Source organism: Chiloscyllium punctatum, chromosome 13, assembly GCF_047496795.1.
Source record: "Chiloscyllium punctatum isolate Juve2018m chromosome 13, sChiPun1.3, whole genome shotgun sequence".
NCBI classification, from domain to species: domain Eukaryota; kingdom Metazoa; phylum Chordata; class Chondrichthyes; order Orectolobiformes; family Hemiscylliidae; genus Chiloscyllium; species Chiloscyllium punctatum.
Genome location: NC_092751.1, coordinates 43052114 through 43059642, shown reverse-complemented (window position 1 = coordinate 43059642; position 7529 = coordinate 43052114). Strand labels below are relative to the sequence as shown.

Genomic DNA, 7529 nt, shown 5'->3' with positions numbered 1-7529 from the left:
TGCTGATAAACCCCTTTTGTACCCTCTCCAAAGCCTCCACATCCTCCCTATTGTGTGGAGATGAAAACTGCACACAGTTCTCCACGTGTGGCCAAACAAACATTTTATACAATTACAACAGCAGATGCAAACCACTATACCCAACGTTTTGACCGATGAAGGCCAGTGTTCCGTTTGCTTTCCTTCCCATCTGGAACACTTCTGTTGCCATTTTCAGGGATTTACTGTCTTGCACCAAGATCCTTCTGTATATCACTGTCCCTCAGGATGTTAACTTTCTTCTTGAATTTGACATGACCTCATAATTGTCCAGCTTAAACTCTATTTGTCATTTCTCTGCACATCTTTCCAACTGATCTGTAACTTCCTGCAACCTTCGATCTCCTTGCTCATTAATCCCAACTCCACTAATTTTCATGTCATCTGCAATAATTATCTCTGTCACTTCCTTTCGTTTCAGTGGTGTGAGAATCTCCAACCAGAGAGAATAAAATCCCAGCAAGGGCTCATCCATTGAAGATGGAGATGAGGAGGAATGTCTCCATTCAGAGGGTTGTGAGTCTGTGGGAATTCCTGACTGCAGGGGCCTGTCGAGGCTGGGTCATTAAGAGTATTTACAGCAGAGATGGTCAGGTTTTAATTAATCAGGGAAACAAGGGTTTTGTGGAAAAGGCTGGTAAATAGAGTAGAGAATCATCAGATCAACCATGATCTGACTGAAGGGCAGAGCATACTTAAAGGGCCAAATGGCCTAATTCCGCTCCTCCATCTCATGGTCGGAACTCAAACTCAATTTGTCCTGCATAACATTATGGGGCTCGGCTCACAAAACACCTTTATAATGGGATTACTAGATATTTATTATTACATAGCATTTGATCTACAAAGGACAATTTTGTTGATAGAAAAACATCTCGTATACAATCCAGGATTAAATCCATTACAGCCCTGATACTCATGAGTTATCCAGTCGGGATGGAGACTACTGTAACACACATTTACTCTACTGCCCTTGCTACAAGTACATTCAGTATCCTGACTGTAACCATATTGGCATTACCATCACTGGCTGGTTCCTATAAATGAAATCCTGCTAAATGCTGCTGTTGCTTGCTTATTCTCAGCTCCACTCAGATAAGACTACAAATTTTGATCTTCACTTCCAAATGAATGTTTCATTACTGCGTTCAGCTCATCCTTTCTTCACAACTTGTTGGCTTTTTGCCTAGCCTGCCTCGATCCCACAGAACCCTTCAGTATTCACTTCCCTGCAATGGCCATTCTGCAGCAACATCTCCGGAATAAACAGTTCCATCATATCTGTTCACTGTCATTCCATCTCCTTTATAGTGAATGCAGTGAGTCATTCCTCAGTAGTGTGGGATTGAACAGATGGATAGAGGTTACAGAGGCTCGAGGATATTCGAGTCAAACAGAATTACATCTGGTCAAGAACGTTAGTGCGACAAAGGGGTTTGTGGATTGGAGGAATTTACAGAGATAGAGGGATCTGAGTTAGATTCTGGAGATAGGGATAGGGATGGAGATTGGCTAGAGGCAGGCAGGCTGATAGGCACAGATAGAGGGTCTTCGAGGCATAGTCATAGAGTCATGGAGGTGTACAGAATGCAAACAGACCCTTCGGTCAAACCCGTCCATGATGAACAGAGACCCCAACCCAATCTCGTCCGACCTGCCAGCACCTGGCCCATATCCTTCCAAACGCCTCCAATTCATAATACCCATTCAAATGCCTCTTAAATGTTGCAACTGTACCAGCCTCCACCACTTCCTCTGGCAACTCATTCCATACACGTACCACCCTCTTTGTGAATAACTTGCCCTTAGGTCTCTTTTATATCTTTCCCCTATCACCCTAAAATTCTGCTCTCTAGTTCTGGACTCCCACACACCATGGAATAGACTTTGTCTATGTACCCTGTCCATGACCCTCATAATTTTGTAAACAACTATAAGATCACCACTCAGCCTCCGATGCTCCAAGGAAAACAGCCCCATCCTGTTCCACCTCTCCCTATAGCTCAAATACTCCAACCCTGGAAACATCCTTTTAAATCAATTCTGAATGCTTCAAGTTTCACAGCATTTTTCCGATAGGAAGGAGACCAGAATTGCACGCAATATTCCAACAGTAGCCTAACCACTGTCCTGTAAACAACATGACCTCCCAACCTTTGTACTCAATACTCTGACCAATAAAGGAAAACATACCAAACGCCTTCTTCACTATCCTATCTACCTGCGACTCCACTTTCAAGGTGCAATGAACCTGCACCCCAAGGTCTCTTTGTACAGCAACTCTCTCTATGACCTTACCATTAAGTATGTAAGTCCTGCAAACATTTGCTTTCCAAAATGCAGCACCTCGCATTTATCTGAATTAAAGTCCATCTGCCACTTCTCATCCCATTGGCCCATCTGGTCAAGATCCTGTTCTAATCTGAGGTAACCTTCTTCACCGTCCACTACATCTCCAATTTTGGCATCATCTACAAACTTACTAACTGTACTTCTGATGCTTGCATCCAAATAATTTATGTAAATGACAAAAAGTAGAGGTCCTATCATCGATCCTTGTGGCGCTCCACTGGTCATAGGCAACCAGTCTGAAAAACAACCCTCCACCATCATCCTCTGTCTTATACCTTTGAGCAAGTTCTGTATTAAGTGGCTAGTTCTCTCTGTATTCCATGAGATCTAACCTTACTAATCAGTCTCGCGTGGGGAACCTTGTCGAACACCTTACTGAAGTCCATATGGATCACATGTACTGCTCTGCCCTCATCAATACTCTTTTTTACTTCGTCAAAAAACTCAATCAAGTTTGTGAGGCATGATTTCCCACACACAAAGCCATGTTGACTATCCCGAATTAGTCCTTGCCTTTCCAAATATATGTACAACCTATCCCTCAGAATTCCCTCCAACAACTTTCCCACCACCGAGGTCAGGCTCACCGGTATATAGTTGTCTTGGAGTTTAAGGGTGTTTCAGGGAGAAGACTATTGTATATACTAACAGAGATATGGAAGACTGTAGTGACTGAAGACGTTTAAATATGTAAGCGGACTTCTAGGCTCTGGAGGCGACGTAGACAGGAAAACAATGGACAATGCCAGGTTGCTGGGTTGGAGACAGTTACACATGTGGGGACGATTGCACAAACTGAAAGCGGTTCTATTGTTGGGACGGTTGGTGGGGTTGGGAGGGGGTGTTGAGGGTGAAGTTTACATAGATTACGTTTGAAGAATTGGAGAAGAATAAGGAGATTACATTTTTTTCACAGCTAAGGAAGATTGTCGGAGCTGGAGAAGTTTGCACAGATAGGGAAAGAAGAAGAGGTTAAAGACTAATACAATGACATGGAGGGTGATGTTGGTAGGAGGAGCTTACAGGGAGAAACAGCACTGTCAGGGTTTACCGGGATGAACGAATTTAGTATTTACTGGAAAAATGTATGGATTAGGGTGTTAGGGATTGGAGAACCTGACAGAGACAAAGAGCATTGTGTGATATAGAGGAGATTCCAAACAGAGACAGGATTATTGGGACTGGAGGATATTACAGAGGTCCCTAATACAACATGGGGCTGGATTGATGCCTGGGACCTCTGTGCTGTCTCAGTGAGTACAGCAGAGGTGAGAGCAGGACTCTCACAAGATGGTGGGAATGAAGCCTAGAATGTTGCTTTTCCTTGCCGAGAACTGTGTCTACGTCCTGTCTTCCACGTCGGAATATAGAAGGCCAGTAACTCCTCCCTGTGCTGTTTACTGTGAGTGATCTTTTCGGCTGCAGGATTTACTGAAGGCTCCAGATCGCACTCTCCATCTCTCTCTGGCTGCCCAATTGTCTTCAATGTGGCAATGAATGAGAATTACGAATTTGGCGAAGTCAGGCACATCCTGATTACCTAAAGGAGAGAGAAAAACAGACAGAATGGCAAATTAGACTGAGGTAGTGAGGATGACTCATGTCGAGTAGCACTGAGTCCAACAGACACCTGGAAAATCCCAGTCTCCATCCCTGGCTTGTGCTGCTCCGTCAGTCTGGAGTGGAGAATTCCTTTGGCTCAGAATCGTAGACCAGCTGCAGGAGTGAGAGGCTTTGACAGAGGCAGCAATTAGACCCACACAGTGAGGGATACCACATGGAGAGAGACTGAGTGACATCACCAGAGTGCAGCAGGTTTTCAGAATCAAACCATTGTGTCAGAAGGAGTGGGTCTGATGCAGTGGGAACTGTTACCAGTTCTAAGGGAGAAGTCAGCTATTTTATTGGGATGGTACAGTGGTGGAACCAGTGCCCTGGTCAATCATATGACCAGGATTGTGCAGAGTGCTTGAAACTGGCACCCATGAGAAGGTATAGGGCTCAGCTGAAAGGAAATCCGAATTCCACGGGGAGAGATTAAAATATTGAAACAGGGGGACGTGGTTGGGGACAAACAGAAAGAAAGAGGAAGGAAGTGAGTTCAACTAATATTGTACACCAGCAAATATGTTTGTGACAGGAAATAGTGATAAAAAGTAAATTACTGTTTCTAAATTTGGATGAAAGAAGTATTTGCACTAAGGGATATGCACGTGTGACTTGTGATTTCTGTCTACTCACCATCAGGGAGACATGGTCACAGGGTGAACAAGAAGGTGGGGCATTAATATTCACAGCTACATAACATTGTGGAAAGTCAGGCAGAATGGGAAGAAGGTTGGGGATCTCTCATCGTTAGGGATAACAATGGGATAATCAAGAAAATATGTGGCCTTAGATATTCAATCAGTCGTAGACAAAATTCTGGGTAATAAGGGTCAGAACACAGAAGTGCAAGAGCAGTGTTAAGGCTCCTTTACAGCATTACATTGTGAGACACTGGATTAACAAGGAATTATTTGAATTTGTAACAAAGGCATTGGGATAACAGTGAGGGGATTCAACTTTCCTCTCTCATTATCGCATTGGTGATGGGTCACAGATTACGCTGACTATCTCCCACGCTCCGTGGGAGTCTGTAGGTGGCTGTACAGACTGATGTGGCCTCCCATAGACTCTGCAATACTTGGAGCAGAAAGTGGCCGGGTGAATGAGATGGGTGCGGCTTTTGGCTGACAGCACGCTCCTTGTGCTGTTTTCTCCTGGAATCTCCACAGTAAAATCCAAACACTTTTTTTTCAGATCTCCCCCATCAACTGTGATTCCACATAAACGGCCTCATTGACCTTTCAGGGGCTTTTTTCTCTCCCTCGCTATACTTTAGCCCCTGTTGAACCTTGTCAAAATGCCGCTGAAATTTTAAATATTCCCCACCACCAACAGCCTCCCACAGCCTTATCTATTCTGCCAGTTATGCTCATACCAAAATATAGAATACAACAGATTTAAAAATATTCTGCTTCTAAAAAAACATATTTCCCCCATTATTTCTCAGTGTCCAGTTATCATTTATTGTCATATCCTTTATAATCCAGTTCAGCATGTTCCCGACTTGCTGTCAGGCTAACACCGTTTGGTTTCAGGCTGATTGCACAGAGGGTTTTGATCAGCATGTTCAACACAGCATCTTGCGTCCATTCCTGTGCTGCATTGTTCCACGTTCTATTATGCATCAAGGAAGTATCTCGACCAAGAAAAGACTCGGGCCACTCAGGGATGAAAGAGAAATGAAAGGGGTTGTTGGGGAGGGGGATTGGTAAGGACAGGGAAGGGGAGGTGAGGCGGTAAGAACAGGGAAGGGAATACAGTGTGTAAGAGGGAGCATGAAGAATAAAAGCAAGCAGGAGTATAGGAAAGTCTGAGAGATGTTTGTGAGGGAGGCCACATAAACGAGTGGAATAAATTAACATCACATAGCATAGGGACATGCAGTGATAAAACCCTCATTTGAACATGACTGGAAGGAATAACAAAAAACTATCACATCGGGTTAAAATCCACATTACTAAAGGTGGTGCAGGTTGGACAATGGAAAAGAGATTGTCATGGAGGAGAGGGCTTAAACAGAGCAATGGATGGACATGGATTCAGATCCACAGTAAAGGGATCACACCAGGGCCTGACCAATGAACCACAGCAAAGCAAGTTCAGTATTGGATTATAGATGAATGCTCAATATTATTCACCTCTGAACCAACTTCATTGTCCTTCAATGTAAACTCTCCGGCTGGATTTTTTAGCTGAAAAGATACCACAGAACTGAAATCAGAGAAACACTTCAGTTTTCATTACTTCTACTACTCTGCAAAATGAGATGACAAAAGACACATGTTGAGACACTTTCAGAATAAACAAATATATCTCTTGGTTTGAGTGCTAAACATCCACTTGTTAAAGGAGTTTCCAAAATCCACCATCATCAACTCAGGACGGGAATTTACAAAATGATTTGAGAGATCTCGTACTTTAATGACAAGGTTATGTTGTAGAGATGATTTGAGAGATTTGATATATGCATCCCATTTTAAGATATTTTTCTAACTACAAATTCTGTTTTCCAAAGATTGTTTGGAAAACAAAAGGTTGGAATAAAAAGAAAAAAAGTTATTCATGAACAGAATCAATTTTCTGTAATAACTGAATTCAATTGCGGGTGCAGCGAGCCAGCATGCCCAGCAGTCCTTAAAGCCCTCCATACTCACGACAGGCGAGGGCAGCACATTGGCAAAACCGACTTTATCTCCGTTGGAAATGGGAAGAGATGCGTTTTTGCACATGTTAAGGCTGCAGGAGCTGTCGAGCGTTTAAAAACCCTTTCAGCGAGAAGCGACTACGTTGAAAAATAACTTGCAATTAAATGTGTCGCAGTTCCGAGATGAACAGCCACCATCTTGGCCAGGGATCTGGACGCATGCACATACGGGTCCGTTACGTCACAGTGCCGGGCGAGGCCGAAGGGTGACTCATGCAGATGCCGAAACTCTGAGAGTCAATCAGACAGTGCTAGAGGAGGTCAGCAGGGTCTGGCAGGAGATGTGGACGGAGAAACAGAGTGAAACATTACAGTCCTGTGTGGATTTTCTTCAGAACCCATTACCCGGGTGCTGCAGTGTCCTCGGCGATAGCTTTTATCAGTTTCACCCTCAGGTGATCTTTGAAACAAACAGCAGTCTCCCTGAATCTCTGGATTTTCTGCAGGAGACTTTTTAACGCACATGCTCAGATGCGTCATGTCCCACTTGTGAAGCAGATGGTGCTTGAGAATCCAGGCCTTCTTAGTTCGAGGGGAGTTCCTCAGGGTCTTTTCTTTGGCCGAGCCTACTTCAGCTGCTTCGCCAATCACTTTCCCTTCAGAAGTAGGGATCTTGGTTGACGATTGGACAATATTCAGCATCATTCTCAACTGCTCATATACTGATGTGCATATATCAATGTGTTCAGGTTGTACGTTTGCTCGCTGAGCTGGTAGGCTTGCTCTCATTGAGAACAATCTTACAACCTGAACCTCAACCTGAGCTAAAACTATTCTCAAAAATCGCATACCCATAAGCAGCAAGACCGGGCCAGCATCTAAAATT

At 43.8% G+C, this 7529-nt stretch overlaps 1 long non-coding RNA gene across 1 annotated transcript; it reads right to left on the bottom strand.

Moving 5' to 3' along the window:
- Positions 1-3001: 3001 nt before the first annotated feature.
- Positions 3002-6840, bottom strand: LOC140484497 (uncharacterized). The gene is made up of 3 exons (XR_011962199.1): positions 6654-6840; positions 6138-6191; positions 3002-3931 (listed from the first exon to the last, which is right to left on the bottom strand). It is a non-coding gene; the product is annotated as an uncharacterized lncRNA (long non-coding RNA).
- Between the last annotated feature and the right edge of the window lie 689 nt (positions 6841-7529).